The 16,460-nt window shown below is 45.1% G+C and overlaps 1 protein-coding gene across 7 annotated transcripts in view; it reads left to right on the top strand.

Moving 5' to 3' along the window:
* LOC143040761 (semaphorin-1A-like) overlaps nt 1–16,460 on the top strand; it is a 666,238-nt gene that overhangs the window by 440,665 nt on the left and 209,113 nt on the right. The window lies entirely within an intron of this gene.

Raw genomic sequence — 16,460 nt, 5'->3', positions numbered from 1 at the left:
CCGTCCATGTTGACACAGGACAAAAACGGGCAAGAATTCCGGTGATCATGCAACGGGGCCTCATTTCCATGCAAGTGGCATTGCACACCGGGCATCACTGCATGGCAGACTGCATGACAACAGTGCAATGTGAGAGTTGGCTTGTTTGAAAGGGAGATGGGTGAAGGGAGGGGAGGGTAATTAGGGTAGATAATTTGAGGTTGGTGGACCTAGGCCTATCTCTATATATCTCTTATGTTTGCCTCTCTTTTCCTTCTCTCTCTATGTCGGTCTCTCTCATGGGGATTTAGAATAGGTCAAATTTCACTGGAAATGGAACAAGGCTAATTTTAAGATCGTGTTTCTGGTCATCTTCGTTAAAATGCGTCAATAAAAGAAAAGCCCTCGGCTCTTTTCGTCGTCTCGAATTAGCTTCATACTGCGCATGCGTCGGTTACCACACCGCGCCTGGGGAGAAAGAATCGGCGGGGGGATGGGGGGGGGGTTGCGAAAAGAACTCTCGAGTGATGTGTCGAAAGCACGACGTCGTGTCGTGGACGGCGTACAGCGAAAAGTCGCTATGTGTGTAACGAACCTGAGTTGAACTTCCACTTAATTAGCAAGATCGGGAGGATTTTTTATACTGAAGTTAGTTTGGTTTATTATGTGTATTTTCATTCAACTGATTGGTCTTCGCCAGGGTGAGAGGGTTTTGGGAAATGCAGTAACCACTTCCTCAGCAACTACTTACGAACATTCGACAAACGAACTTTCAGACATAGGAACCAAGCTCGAGCCTAATTTGCCAGTTTCAAAAGTGTGAAACCCAACATTGAAGTATTAATATTATGATTTGTTTTTGTTTTATGTATCATTAGTAATGTATTTAGAGTAAGAAAACATGTATTGATTCTATATCATACTTATGCATGTAGGTTTGAGTACCTTTAAAATTATTTGGAATAACGACTTACGAACATTTCGAGTTACGAACGGCGTTCGGAACGTAACTCGTTCATAAGTTGAGGAGTATCTGTACATAATGCCAAGAGGTAGGAACACTGGAGAAGAGTCAGTGAAGTCGAAATCCAGATCGGAGGAAATTAATACAATTCGACAGTATGACTGAGACCAAAGAAACTGTCTGCAAGAAAATAATGTGTGGCATAGTGTCACCTTCAACAAAATATGTATAAAAGAAATCTTGTTTGTGTACGCTTTATTATTACTTTTTCTTTCTTTATCAAGAAAAAGAGGGCAGTTATTTCTTTACATTATTATTATTAAAATTTATTTATTTATTTATTTATTTTTTAAGTCAATTTTTGGATGGGCGAGTTAGACTTGATAGTCCCATCTGTGTCAGGAAGTTATTCTTGCCTGATTTAAGGCTGGAAACAGTTTCTGCAATAGTGGACAGAAAACTGGAAGATTTTTATAAAAACCATACTGGCACCCAGTGACAGTAACTGCATGAAAGTCACACCCTTCACGACTATTTCGTTTTTGCCGGGTTGTTGTTTCCCCCTTTTGCCGGATATTTCGCTTGTGCCGGCTATATCGCTCTCGCCTTCCCTTATTGCAACATCACAACCGTTCTTGGGGAAGAGTGTGCATACCCCCTTGCAGTTATCTTTGTCTTCAGTGACTTAAGATTCTTCTCAGTGTTGGTGTGGGAGTGTTCTCGCTGTGAAGACCTCGAGAAGAATGTAATTTGCTCCACTTTCTTGAAGACTCCCAAGGGAGTGGAGCCCCTCGCCGGTCTTCAAGACTCCCTCATTGACATTTTCATTCCACCAACTCCTCCCTTACACTCCCACACCCCTCCATCCCTCCACCACGTATACAGCTTATACTCCTAGTCACGTCACCTCCCATATACACAGCTAGTATTCAGCACCACCAGTAGTAAGTCACCATCACCACTGAGGTTACTATCACCAACACCGGAGGACGGTGAGCATTGTCACCAACTCTACCGTCACCCGTCTAATTCAGCACCATTATTGGCCACCCCTCCATCACCACTGTTGTCACCGCCGTCAACTCTTCCACCACTAGTCATCACCATCTCTCATCACCACTACGTTATTGGTATCACCAACGTTCTGGTAGTTGGTGTAATGGTGTACCCGTGTGGGGTGGTTAGCACCGCGGGTGGGGGGGGGGAGCTGTTGGTGTGCGGTCGGCTGTTTATGTGTTGTTACTTAGAGGCGGGGTGGGGGTGGGGGTGGGGAGTCTCGCTTTTCCCAGACTGATTGGCCCTTGAAAATATTTTCCGCCAGAATTACTTTTAGAATCTCCTCGTTTAGGCTTCCCAGGGTTGGCGTATACACAAAGGCTGTGATTATTGTTTGTTTAAAAGTTTTAGCGTGTTGGGGGGGGGGATTTTTTTCCAGTTTTATGTCCTGCATATGAGTTTGGAGAAATTTGGCATTGGAGGAGAGGACAGTGGGGTGGGTGGGGAGGGGACGAGGAGGGAGAGGAAGGGAAGGGGTTGAAAGGAAAATAGAGGAAATCGGAAAGGACTGGAAGTGAAAACGGAGATTTATTATTATTATTGTTATTATTATTATTATTATTATTATTATTATCATTATTATTATGTCAGCATCCAAATTTTATTCTTTAACCCCTTCAACCTGATGGCACAAGAAGTGGAGTGGAAGTTGGAGAGGTGGGGGTGGAGGGCAGGTGAAGTTAAGAGCCTCTGGAGGGAAGGAAAGAGGTCAGTAGGATTACATCTCTCTCTCTCTCTTTTTTTTTTTTTTTTTTTTTTTTGAGGGGCCGGTGTGGTTAGCCATTGAACGCCTTTATTAGTGTTCGAGGATTTAAGACCATTTGGTACCCTTACTACCGTCACGTGGAGACTCCTAGCGGGATTCGAATCACTGTTTCACGCGTCTCGCTTCAGCCAGTTCAGTTAGAGATATTTGCACCATGTACAAATGTACAAAATAAGTCTACGGTCTTCCCCGAAATCTATCAGTTCTACATCTGCCGCGCCCTCACTCGTGTCTTGCCAAAACCACTCCACCTCCTCTCCCGCACCCTCCGCCCCTGGCACCTCCCCTCCCCCCTCCCCCCGCGTCCCCTCCACGGCGGGCCACCTCAGTGCCATATATTTTCGATTTTGTTAGTGTCTCCTCGGGCCACCGCCCGTTTGAACGTCCACTCGAAACCGAAGAAATACGAAAACGGGGAGAGGGTCCTCTTCTTCCGCTTCATCCCCAATTGGACAGCGTTTATGATCACAGGCAGTGGCGCTTTGGAGCCCTTGTTCCGCCTCGCGGGTTTTGGAGGGTTGCAGACCCCCCCTTCCCCTCCTCTTTGGAGGGTTGCAGACTGCCCCCCCCCCGTCCCCCACCTCTCCAGGTCCAGATTTGGATACTTCGCCTCCATACCCCCCAGTCCTCCACCTCCCGTTTGGATACTTCGCCTGCGTACCTGGCAGGAGCCGTTCTTGGTCTTCACCGATGAGGAACTTTGAGTTTTTGAGTTCGAAAATTGAAGACTCATCGAAGTAGATCCTTGCAAAGGATGCGTTAATCCTGATGGAGTATTGAGCATGGAGGGGTTTAGGCTTTAGGATTTAGGAAAAGGGAGGGTAATCTTGATTGGGATTAACCATGAAGGGTTAATCTCGAGCCTAAAGCCTCGAAGACTTGAATGTTCAGGGAAGAGGATTTGACATAGGGAACGGGTTAATCTTTGTAGAGGTTAACCCGTAAACACCCGTTCACACACATTTCATCATCGCTGCATTGCGAGCCGGAACTCCAACACCGATGGGGAGGGGGTCAATATTACTTGTAGAGCAAGCCGTATACAACTTTCTGAGCTCTCATTCGGGAGGGTAATAGCTGTCGATCACGAGTCCACGTGATCTAAGAACATGGTGACAAACACACCAAAGGTAAACATTTACATACACAAACCTTTCCACACACATCACCTCACTTTAAGACACACACACACACACACACACACACACACACACACACACACACACACACACACACACACACACACACACACACACATTTATCTTGTGAGTATGCCTTTTATCTTCTCTTAGTGCTTACGTTTACTTCCTTTTGTTTCAGGTACGTCTGACATGTTCTGGGTGATGTGCGGAGTCAACACAAGGGGAGGACAGAAAAAAAAGGTGAGTGAAGAACGTGGTTGGGAGTGGGAGAGGGAGAGGCGGAAAAAATTGGCCCCCAGGAGTTGGCTGGCAAAGCCTTTGTGAGGTTTGCTTATCGGCCAGTGCGATGTATCTGTAATGGCTGGGTCCGCTTGACTTGGACGGATGACGCAGAAGAAAGAGGAGGATGGGAGGAAGAAGGAGGAGGAGGAGGCGGAAAAGGAAGAAGGAATGGAGATAAGTTAAGTGAGGAGGTTATTCATCTTTCCCCTTTTTCCTCTTCTTTCTTCTTCTTTTTTTCCTCCAAGTCTTTGATCTTTTTTTTCTCATCATCTTCATCTTATTCGTCTTCTTCTTCTGCTTCGTCTTCATCCAAGTCTTTGATCTTCTTTTCCTTCATCATCCATTTCTTCAAGACTGCGACATATTTGGAATGTCTTTAGTAAAGATAATACTTAGTATCTGGTCATCGTTTATTCCCAGAAAAAGAAAAGAAAAAGAAAAAATTCAGTCAAGAAATTGCCTTCTGGTCGAAGACAAACCCCCTAACCCCCCCTTTTGAGGGAGGTGGAGGGGGATCGTAACTGCCCGGAAGTGGAGAGTGGAAGTGGGAACTAATTGCCTGGAATAAGTGGCACTAAACTACCCCTCCACCGCACTCCACTCACCCTCCGGCTTCCCACTCTTCCGTCCTCAAATCCCTCCATAACTCCATGAGATAGCCTTAAGGATAGAGGCGCCGGTTATCGGTAATGGGAAGCGATTTGAACGCGGAACCTTATTAGCACAAACCTCCACGCGGTGGGGTTCGATTTTCCCTCGTAACTACGGAGACCCGAGTTCGATCCCCGACAGATACCGGAGACTGGAACAGTCTCTGCCTGGAAGGGAAAATCGCGGATCTGGAAGCAGCTAGGCGCCTCCGGGCTTAGTCTCCTGACCGGATGGAGAGTCTGTAAGAGCGTCCGGGCCTTTCCGAGAGTGGAAACAAAAATTGAGTTTCCGAATGAGGTGAATCGGGAGGAACCCGTAACGACGGGGAATTCGGACGTCGAGGAGAACCCATCAGGGATCCGGAAAGACAAACCAGTTCTGGTGTGAATAGAGTTCCTTCTCTCACACAGACACACCTTCCCCTCCGTCGTCGTCGTCCTCTTCCTATTCCGCCTTCTGCTGCTGCTCCTTCTCATCTTCATCTTCCTCTTGATTTTTGTCTTCTATCTTCTTCTCCTCTTCTTCTTCTTCTTCTTCTTCTTCTTCTTCTTCTTCTTCTTCTGCCACCACCACCCATTCCTCCTCCTCCTCCTCCTCGTGCTCCTCCCCCTCTTCCTTCCACATCACCTGAAGGGCATTTGGACGCACAATCTTTGGTTCCCATTTTTCTTGTTCCCGACGTCAGGGTTGTGGATCCCCCTGGGAGTCATTGCCGGGAGCGTCCGGACATGCAGGGGGCAGCCGGGGGAGTAGCGGCAATCGGGGCTGGGAAAGGTTCGGGAGGAAAGGGAGAGGAGAAGAAGAGTGGAGGGCTGGGTCAGGGTGTGTCAACATTGAGGCAGAAGCTAATTTGTACTAAGATGTAACACACACACACACACACACACACACACACACACACACACACACACACACACACACACACACACACACACACACACACACACACTTCCTCTTCCTCTTCCTCCTACTCTTTCTGCAAATCCTTCTCCTTTCCATCATCTTCATCTTCCTCCTCCTCCTCCTCCTCCTTATTTTCCTGCTCTTCTTCCCCTCCCTTCTCCTCCTAGCCTTCCTCCTTTTCCTCAGTCTCTTCTTCCTCTTCCTCTCCCTCCACCTCTGCCCCATCCAATTCATCTGAACGAAATATCATGTAAGCACAACTTCCAGATTCGATTTAAGAAGGACATCAAGCTGAAACATTCACACGACCCTCCTGTGGGCGTGGTGGGGGATTCTGAGCCCTCACGCCCGCGTGGGTGTGACCCGCGGCGTAAGCGATGGGCGTTATTTTGTTATGCAGACGACGATCCTCGGGCGGACCGCGCCCCGGACAGGAAGGATGAGTCCCCAGACGAAGTGAGCTGGGACTTCGACGAATAGGGCAGGAGGAGGACGAAGAAGAGGGGAAGGAAGAGGAAGTGGGGGAAGAAGAAGAATCTAGAGTTAGCAGCAGGAAGGGAAGGAGGAGGACATGAAGGATCTTGAGGTAGCACCAAGAAGGGGAAGAAGAGAAAGAGGAGGAAGAGGAGGAGGACATGAAAAATCTGAGTTGGGAACAGGAAGGAGAAGAGGACAAGGAAGAGAACGAGGAGGAGGAAAAGTAGGAGTAGGAGAAGGTGGTGGAATAGGACGAGGAGATGAGAAGAATTGGAAAAGGAAAAGAGAAATTTCTGATGATTTAGATGGAGGTAGTGGTGGTGGTGGTGGTGTCTGTGCAAGCAATGGTGCTAGTGGAAATGATGGTGAAAAAGGAAAAAATGTGATGTTGGAGAATGGTGTGGAGGACAGAGCGAAAGAGGCGTGGTGGTGGAGAAGTTAAGATGTGGAGGAAGGCGAACGATGGTTTGGGGGGGGGGGAGTTGATGGCTGCCCTGGTGGGATGGAGTACGGGGGGGTGAGGGAATAGAGTCTTCTGAGAAAAGAGTCCAAGTTGAATGGAAGTTGAGGTTGAGGTTAAGGTTGGAGGGGGAGATGGGAGTGGAAAAGTTAAGACGAAGAAGGACGAGAGGGAAGAAGGGAGGGGAGGTGGAGGAAGAGGAAATAGATGGAGAAGATGGGAGGGAAGAAATGGAGATGGAGTTGAGGTGATGGCTTAAAGGGGAGGAGAAGAGAGAGAAAGAGAAAAAGAGGAAGGAAAGGAATGGGGTGGATAAGGAGTGGAAAACGAAAGTGGAGGGGAGATAGATGAGAGTGGAGGAACCGAAGTGGGGCAGCTAGAATGGGAGTGAATGGAGGAAAGTGGAGGTGGAAGGGGTGATGGTGGGGAAATGGGAAAATAGATTAGTAGAAAGGGAAGTAGAATAAGACATGTTTTGTATGTTACTGAACACACACACACGCACACACACACACACACACACACACACACACACACACACACACACACACACACACACACACGCACAGAGTTGAACATAACTAAACGGAAATGGGGTCTGAACAATAAAAATGTATTGAAGAAAAAAGGTGGGAGGAACAGATGAGAGTGTAATTACATTGAATATATGGGATAGGGGAGAACGGGTCGCAAGCTGAAGAAGACCAAGAGGAGAGGAGGAGAAGGTGGAGGTGTGAGGAGAGGAGGAACCTGGAGAAGATAGAAATGTAAGAGGAGGAGTAGGGGAAGAGGAGGGCGCTGAAGAAGACCAAGAGAAGAGGAGAGGAGGAGGAGTAGGGGAAGAGGAAGGCGCTGAAGAAGACCAAGAGAAGAGGAGAGGAGGAAGTGTGAAGAGTGGAAGAATCTGGAGAAGATAGAAATGTAAGAGGAGGAGTAGGGGAAGAGGAGGGCGCTGAAGAAGACCCAAGAGGAGAGGAGAAGTGTAAGCAGAAGTGTAGAAGAGGAAGGCTCTGAAGAAGACTTTACGGGGTATAGGTACCGGGGAAGGGCAGAAGGTGGGGGGGGGGGCTAAGAATGCTGTCGTCTCTAATGGCATTCATTGCGGTTGCTCCAAAGGGCCACCTCAGCAGTGCCAGCCGAACCCAGGCACTCCCCTGAGACTCCTGGACTTCAAGAGTAGCTTTTATAACAACGGGGATGGAGAGAGGAGGCTGAGGAGGAGGTTCAGGCCGAGGAGGAAGAGGAAGAGGGAGGGAGGGAGGAGAAGGTTCAGGCCGAGGAAGAGGAAGAGGAAAAGGAGGATGAAGAGGAAAGGGGAGGAAGAGGAGAAGAAGATGGAAGTGGGATCTTTTGGATTCCTGGTGTCCCTTGAGGGAACGAGTGAAAGTCTTCCCCATGGCTGGATTGTCTGGGGAACATAATCACTTGTGGACACTTAGTCTTGTGAGAACCTGAATATCGTTTTGTCACTCAGTCAACTCGACAGTGATCATTTACGAGGTTGAAGGTGATTGCGGTTTTGGTGATGGTAGTCTATGATTGTCTACTATCAATATTTTACCTGCCGTAGGGAACCCTCTGCCAACACTTTCTTGAAGTCGTCATTAAACACACACACACACACACACACACACACACACACACACACACACACACACACACACACACACACACACACACACACACACACACACACACACACACACACATTAAAAATATGTCTGAATTGAAGTCAGAAGGGGGATCTTACGAATGTAGCTCGTTTCCTATATACATTTACACACACACACACATACACACACACACATATACACACACACACACACACATACACACATACACACGAACAGACAGAAAACCAGTATATAACTCGAGTGCATAGCAGATAAACGGTACTTGGAGGAATTTGCGTAAATTGTGCTTGCATGTATCACCAAATACGAGCACGTTTCCAACACATAAATCAGACATCGACTTTTCCGCATACGTAGTACAAAGCAGCCCGAACGAACCGGTGCGCTGACCTTCAAGAAGTTACGGTCACTTTATGTTGCATTGACTACCCCAGTTAACTGCGTAGTTAACCTTGGATGGTAAGTGCCATTGCTCATCTCTGTACTGCCAGTTCGGTTACTAGGAAAGCTACTAGCGCACGAAGCAACTAAGAATAGACCTGCGTTTCTCAGCCTCGTTCCATGTATAAGGTAACGTATTTATGAAATTCTATTGACGAATTTTGCTGGATGGTTCATTACGTCTTGAAATCGTATTACATAGAAAAATTGCCATTTGTCAGCTGATTAACACATTTAAAAGCTTCTTTGGGTCTTTAGGGATACCAAGATGATCTGATAAGAATTATAGATAAATCACAGTAAAAGAAAAGAGGAATTGATATGTGCATCGGAAGATCCCTGTAAAGATGGAAGCCTACGAAAGGGGTACTTCAAAATAAGGCATTTTCTCACTTAAGAAAACGCCATTTTTTTGTGAAGAAGAGAGAGCGGAAGTTCTCATTATCTTTGCATGAAAGTTTCTTTCCTGCTTTTGTGTGTGTGAAAAGAGAGAAAGAGAGGTGGGCGGGGAGGGGGTGTCACATTTTCGCTCATTATTTTTGGCCCTATGCTCTTCTTTCTTCGTCCTGACATTCTCATCCCCTCCCACTTCTCCTGTTTAAACATCTCTGTCAGTTTATCCACCCCACCCCCCTGTTGACCGTGCCCCCCCATCCCCCCATCCCCCTGGTCTATACTCCCATCTCTGTCTCTCCTTCGCCGTCTGGACGGATATTCTGAACCCAATGTCAAATAGGTTGCAATCAAGTAATCCTTTTCACCCACCCCGTCCTCTCCACCCCCTCCTGTGTGATTTCAGTGTGTGTGTGTGTGTGTGTGTGTGTGTGTGTGTGTGTGTGTACCTACACCCACAGTTGCAATTCTTTCTGGCCTGTGATTACATGTACTGGTACGAAAAAATGGTTTTCAGTTCAAATGTAATTCAGAAAGCATTTGCTAGCGGGAATATGTCTAATAGAACCTCCTTTTGTTCGTTCGCGGTGCATTACTGTAACGGTTACTTCGATACTATTACCCGATACCAAGTATTCATTCCTGATAGTCTCCATTCCTTTAACCAAAAAAAAATATCTCGACTCCTTGGTTATTCTCTTTTACCTGTTCTTTTTCCGTCTCACCACCACCTATTTCCTTTTCACTACACGTCATGTTTCACACTCCTCCTCCTCCTCCTCCTCCTCCTCCTCCTCCTCCTCCTCCTCCTCTTCGTTCTCCTCTTCCTTCTTTTCGGGCTTAACCTTGAGAGCTTTCTCTTGCATCCGTTGATTTCATAATCAGAGGGCGAAGGACAAGAGGAGTTGGGTCATTGTCTGGCCTTCCGGAGTCGGGTCAGGGATCAGTGACCTGAGCTAGAAAGGGGGCGGGGTCGACCGTGCCATCAAGACAGAAACGCTGTTGACAAATTGCATCGGGAGGGCGCTGAATGGCGTGTGAACAGTGGCTGGGAGTCGGGCGAGTAAGGTTGATGATGGAGTCCTAAGGTTTGTTCCCGGGAGTTTTTTTTTTATTTATTTGTTTTATTTTATTTTATTTTATTTTTTCATTTTACATTTTTTTTCGTAGAATGTCCTCGTGGGTAATAATTTTCTCCTTTTTTTGCGAACGTATTTCAGGCTGTTACGTTGATTGTACTTTTTTCTGTATATTTTTTCTTGTCGAGCGACTTAGCGTATATTTTTTTATCCCAGCTTATTTCCGAGTTGTTATTGTGACAGTGACATTGCAGCTGTTCATGCGAAAGATGTACTTATGTGTTCTCAGTGTGGATATCCTCTTAAGGTTCTCGTATTTTTGTGGAGAGGGGAGAAAAGGATTTTTGTGATTTTTTTTTTTATCGCCAAAGAGGAATCATTCCAATGACCTTTTACCCGCAAAAGTGTGTATATATGTTTGTGTGTGTGTATATATATAAATATATGTATATATATCATTAAAAGTGATGGCTAGTTTTGCATTAATTTTTTTTCTTAAAGGTATTTTCCATATACCTTATTTTATGTATGTATATATATATATATGTATATGTATATATATACATATGTAAATATATATACATGTATATATATATATGTATACATATATATATATATATATATATATATATATATATATATATATATATGCCTTTCTTTTCTTTTTCTCTAACTCTCGAACCCGGAAAACTGGAGTGAACACTTTATCTTTCGGGCCGCCGTGACTTGCCTGTTGTGAATTAAGAATCGACTTGCTCAGATATAACGAATATACCACAGTTATATATCGTACAATGACTGTTCATGGTTCGTGATCACTTTTTTTTTATGATTGAGTTTTTTTTTATACTTTCGTCAGAATGAAATGCATGAAAGACAAATGAATTTAAAGTGTTAATCGAGGTGAGTTAAATATATTGTGATCTTTTCATAAACAGAATATAGGTCAGAACTAACAAAATGAATATAAAAGACCGTAACAGTAATTGAAACCATTTGGTTATTGTAAAATGGTAGATTCGTGTTAACAGTTTGAATAAATTATTTCCCCAAATGGGATTCGAACCCTACGCAAAAGAAGCTAGGAGATATCCTTTCAACCCGGTCATCTTGGACATCCGCCGTGGCAAAACTGTAGCGTCCCAGCCTTGTACAGTCTCGGGTTCGAATCCCACAAAGGGAGGTCGTTTATTGTCGTCTTTTTAGGTCCATTTTCTTCGAAACGGACCATGTTGTGCACTGTCACCATCATTCATCATCCTTGTCGCTTGCAGACCAGTGTTATTTGAGAGTCCGGCGGTGAATCAGCAATTAGGCGAAATCTGTTTTAGTCACGGCTAACCACATTTGCCTGGTGGTATGATTTTTTCTTTTTTATCTTCATGTAGGTGATTTTATTCAGGTAAGGGATGAGCTACGTAAAAAGTCCCATCTCCCTGTCTGAACTTGATGTAGAGAATATTGTATACTTATGTAAAATGATTTACGATTATCCCCATTGTTGTGAGACATTGTGCAGATATTTGATGTTAACAAACCAACAGGAATATATATATATATATATATATATATATATATATATATATGTATATATATATATATATATTAGCAGTTGAATTCTGGGAGAGAGAGAGGGAGAGAGAGGATAGTTTTCTTGGTAACAGTACATGCGTATCATAGTACGCTGGTTCTTGTAGAGAAGCTTACTCGACAGGTGTTTATTGGCCTTCCATGCCTGGCGATGTGTGCGGGCAAAACGGTTACGTAGATGCTTGTGCTCACGTGACTTTTGCTCATTGGACAGGCAATGCAGGAGTGAGAGGGGCGTAGTCACAAGCAGTTGCTCAGGAACTTGAGGAAGAGTTCTAATTACATAAACGTTGTTTAGTTTTGTCAGTTCTGTGCAATTGGTTGTTTCCGGTCTGTAACGACTGGGGTATCTGGAGGTGCGACCAGATGCAGGACAGTCCTGGTTCTGAGGGACGAGGTAGAGAAGTTTTCAGGAATGACATGGCAGAGGTTGGTGCGGTCATGCGACTCATGGGAGAGATTGGGAAAGGCTTTTGTTCCGTGTGGTTGATGACTAGAACATGACTTTGGTTTTCGAACTTTGAACATTTTTAATCTATATCCCGTGTCCATTTTACACTCTGCATGTATATATATTGTTTGACATTTTTTTTTTATTATTCGACTATAAGTAGATAGAAAAATGAGTGACGGGGCATTCTTGCAAATCTTATAACGTGTGGTTATGATGCTGTCAGTGAGCACCCAATGTATTGGGCCAGATTACTTACCCAGTTTATTGTGCCCGGTACTTTCAATGTTCTGTTGCTTACACGTTACATTGTGAACAAAGGTAGCCCACAGCTTCGACAAGGGCAGATATCTTGTTTCCTAGGATTTGGTTCGCAGACCGTTGTGTTGTACGAAGCAAAGCTTCCGAGGGAAAAAAAGTATGACATTAATAGTATTACGGAAGATTTATGTAGTTGTAACCATACGATAGTCTTGTGAACTAGGTGCCCACTTAACCATGTTGCATTGAGCCATAGTAAGAGAAGGATAGTTAATTGGTCGTTAACTTCTTTCGTGTGTTGGGGGCGTGGCTTCGTATGGGATCCCGCCGCCGCGCCGTCCAGGACACCTGGCGTCGGTTTTGTTACCAGCGTCGGAGATGGTACGGGTAGATCGTAGACATGGTCCTCATTCTGTGCCCCGTGTTGCAATGCTTGTACATGTAGGAATACGAATTCGAAGGAGCTGCATTAGAAAGGCGGCTTTTGCTCACGAGGATAGGTTCATATAGATGGAAACATGGTTGCAGACGCTTATTGTCTTTGTTTCTCCTGTCATAACCGCCTCTTCCTCCGCTGTTGCAGCTGCTTCCTCCCCTGCCGGTGTCGGAGACGCCACTGGCCCATCTCAACCCAGACCATATGGTTGATGTACTACAGGAAGGTGGTGTTTCCCGCGGGCGTCAGGCAGTCTGGTGAGCCCCAGGCCGGTTCAGTGGGGCAGAGGTGTGCAGGAAGTAAAACAGATAGGGTAGACTGGAGGCAAGCAGGCAGGCAGGCAGGGTAGCGAGGGGAAAAACAAGAGAAACAACAACAGGCAAGCAGGATGTGTCTGTCACAGCGATGTTTAAGATGTGACGATGACGTACTTCCTGCTCTTGTGTGTATGGATCGAAATAGCTTACCTCTCCCTAGTCCCGGCTCAGCTTGCTGTCAAAGACACAGGAAGACTTCGGATCATCAAGGGCGTAAGTGCAGACGAACTATTAGTTCCCGTATGTGTGTGTTTCCCAATGTTATATTAATATTTTAATGAATATTGATGAGCCGCACGCAACCGCGCAAACGGAAGCCTGTTTTCGTAGTTGGTCCCGCTTTCGCTAAATTTAAACTCCAACGACCGTTATTGGAAGGCGAGAGCTGTCGTTCAACGTCGCGTCGTCGACATGCATTGAGATTTTGCCGACATGCGTATGACATGTTATTTTGTGGTCGGGTTTCTTATATTATATAGTTTACTTGTATATGTTTTTTCTCCAGTGCACTTGTTCTTGAAGATCCAGGTCACACTTATAATATTCCTTCTCTCCCCCTGTCTCTCTCTTCTCTCTCTCTCTCTCTCTCTCTCTCTCTCTCTCTCTCTCTATGTATATATATATATATATATATATATATATCATGTCTTCATATTTTGTTTGTTTTGTCTCTTCCATCGACATCGTGATTTTTTTTTTTCAATTCCTTTTGCTTAAAACTTATTTCCTCCATACACTTCCTCCATTTTTCCTCCGTTGTCTTTCGTCTTCCATTTTAGGGTATTTTCTCCCCGCCCTGGACGTTATCTGATACCATTTTCCTTTCATGGCAACCGCCCAACGCTGTGCGTGCGTCACCCACTCCAACCCCCACCCCCCCACACCTCCTTCTCACCCACACCCTCCTTTCTCTCGCGTCTTACCCCTTCGCGAGCCCTCAGTCACCGAACCCTTTCTCTTACCGTCTTAGTTTTCTCCCCTTCTTGCCATTAACAAAGGTGATCTGTTTGTTGTATTGGGAGTTAAAAGGGTGCTTTGTAATAAGGGCAGGGGGAGTATAGAAGGGAAGATCCCATGAACAAATTGAATAAGATCGAGGCGAGGGTATCGACCATGGAGTGGAGGAGGGTGAAATGTCTCGCAAGGTGACGGCGTTGGTCATAGGGATGCTTTCTGCCCCTGATCCAATAACTGTAATTTTGTTGTTAATGCGATGATGAGAAGGCGACGGCGGCGTCGCTCCGGCATAGGTGGTGATGATGACAGTGATAATGAACAAGGGGACTGAATTGTAACAATGAATAACCAATGAAAACTGCGCGCTGACATGCATGTTGCCGTTTTCCCAGTCACCACTACCCTAAGGCAAGGGGGTTCTGATTGTTATTTGCCTTTGTTATATTTGCTTTGTCCTCTCACCACCCTCCTCCTTCTCCTCCTCCTCGTCCTCCTCCTCCTCTTACTACTACTACTGCTGGGCCCCTTCCTACTCGTCCTCTTCGTCCTCCTCTTCGTCCTCCTTCGTCCACCTCGTTTGCCTGTTACTCCTCCATTTTTTCCCAGAACTTTCTTCCTTTCCCTTTCCTTTTTCAGAAACATCTCACAGCTTCTCCACTTTGAGAAATGCCAACTTTTGGTTGTATCAAACAGAACAACACTTCCAAACTATTTACAAGACAGGGGAAAAGAATCGAAGACTTGGTTTTTTTTTCTTCTTCTTCCTTTCTTCCGGAGACAAGGGCAACATACGAGAACTAATATACATAACCCGGCAAAGTTGGAACTTCTAATTAGATTTCGGATGAATCCTAATTACTTGCGTTTCTGTTACAAAACTGTAGAGAAGAGAGAGAGAGAGAGAGAGAGGAAGAGGAAAAGGTGTTCGGGGCTTGAATAGACGACTTCGAGAGAAGGGGAGAAACTGTACTGAGATCAGGTGTGTCATTGTAGTTGTTTGCGCTCGCTTGTGTGTTTGTGCTTTGATAAGCGTGTTTGTGTGCGTATTTGTTTGCGCAGTTAGAAGCATGTGTGCGCGCGCATGTACACATGTACACTACAGAAATACATGCACCTTTGACGTCCACACGGGTTCACTCCCCCTAATTGAATAAAAATAATAACGTTGCCGGTAGCCAGAATAAAAGGGAAATTGCCATTTGGTAAAGAAAGGATCGTGCGTAGTTGGGGTAGAATATGCACCATACATGTTTACTTTGTGTGAAGGTTTCTATAATAACCGGTTTCAACCGAATTAAGTTGTACAAATATATATTTTCCAGAATTTAACTTGATTTTTTCATACAAGTTCCTCTATAGCTGTGATTATCGCCAGTTATTCTTTCACAGCTTTGCATGGGTTTTGTCTTTACAGTAAAATCTCTTGTGTTTCTTGTAGCCCTTGGCATATTCGTGGCCAGATGCCGTGCATTTCTGAAAGACATCCTAGGATATTATCTAGTATTCGTTTCGAAATTCTTTCCTGTGTTTGTCGTAGGGCATGGTGATAAGTAACATTCGCCAGATCCTTGAGGTTCAACCGTTACAGTAACGCTATCGACGCTGACGTAGCAATAGGGAAATTGAACATTTTGATTGATTCGTTGCCCTTTCAAAGTAACGTGTTCGAGAGACGGAGGAAGAAGTATTTCGATTTTAGACCTTATGTCTTTGTAGTGTAAGGCCCAAAGTCCTGGAGTACGATTATTTGCACGTTCTTATTCATAGATTTGCAAATTTGCTCCTATATTAATGCGTATATGTATGTCCGCTCGCACGTGTACACACACACACACACACACCACATGTGCTGAACCTGTGATCAACAACTCTTACCATACCGAATGAGAGCTCAAGAGTTTATTGCTGGATCTACGTGTGTGTACGAGAAATAGATGTATGTACGAGTATACCAACTTCAGTGCACATACACGCGTATCTGTAGCAGAAACGTTTATTGCAAATGTTTTAATGTATTCGATGCTCATTTTCCAAAAAAAATGTAACATGATTACCGCTTGCTTTAATGATTCAGAGCTTAGCTCAGTGGTCGAGTGAGATTAACTCAGAGGATTTAGTGAGCATAGAACTACCTTCCCTCCTCTCTCACTCACTCTCCCCGCTCCCCCCCCTCTCTCTCTCTCTCTCTCTCTCTCTCTCTCTCTCTCTCTCTCTCTCCCTC

Source organism: Oratosquilla oratoria, chromosome 29 (assembly GCF_046742065.1).
Source record: "Oratosquilla oratoria isolate Oo_2021 chromosome 29, ASM4674206v1, whole genome shotgun sequence".
NCBI lineage: Eukaryota > Metazoa > Arthropoda > Malacostraca > Stomatopoda > Squillidae > Oratosquilla > Oratosquilla oratoria.
The sequence above is the reverse complement of the archived record's forward strand: the minus strand, read 5'-3'. Positions and strand labels throughout refer to the sequence as shown.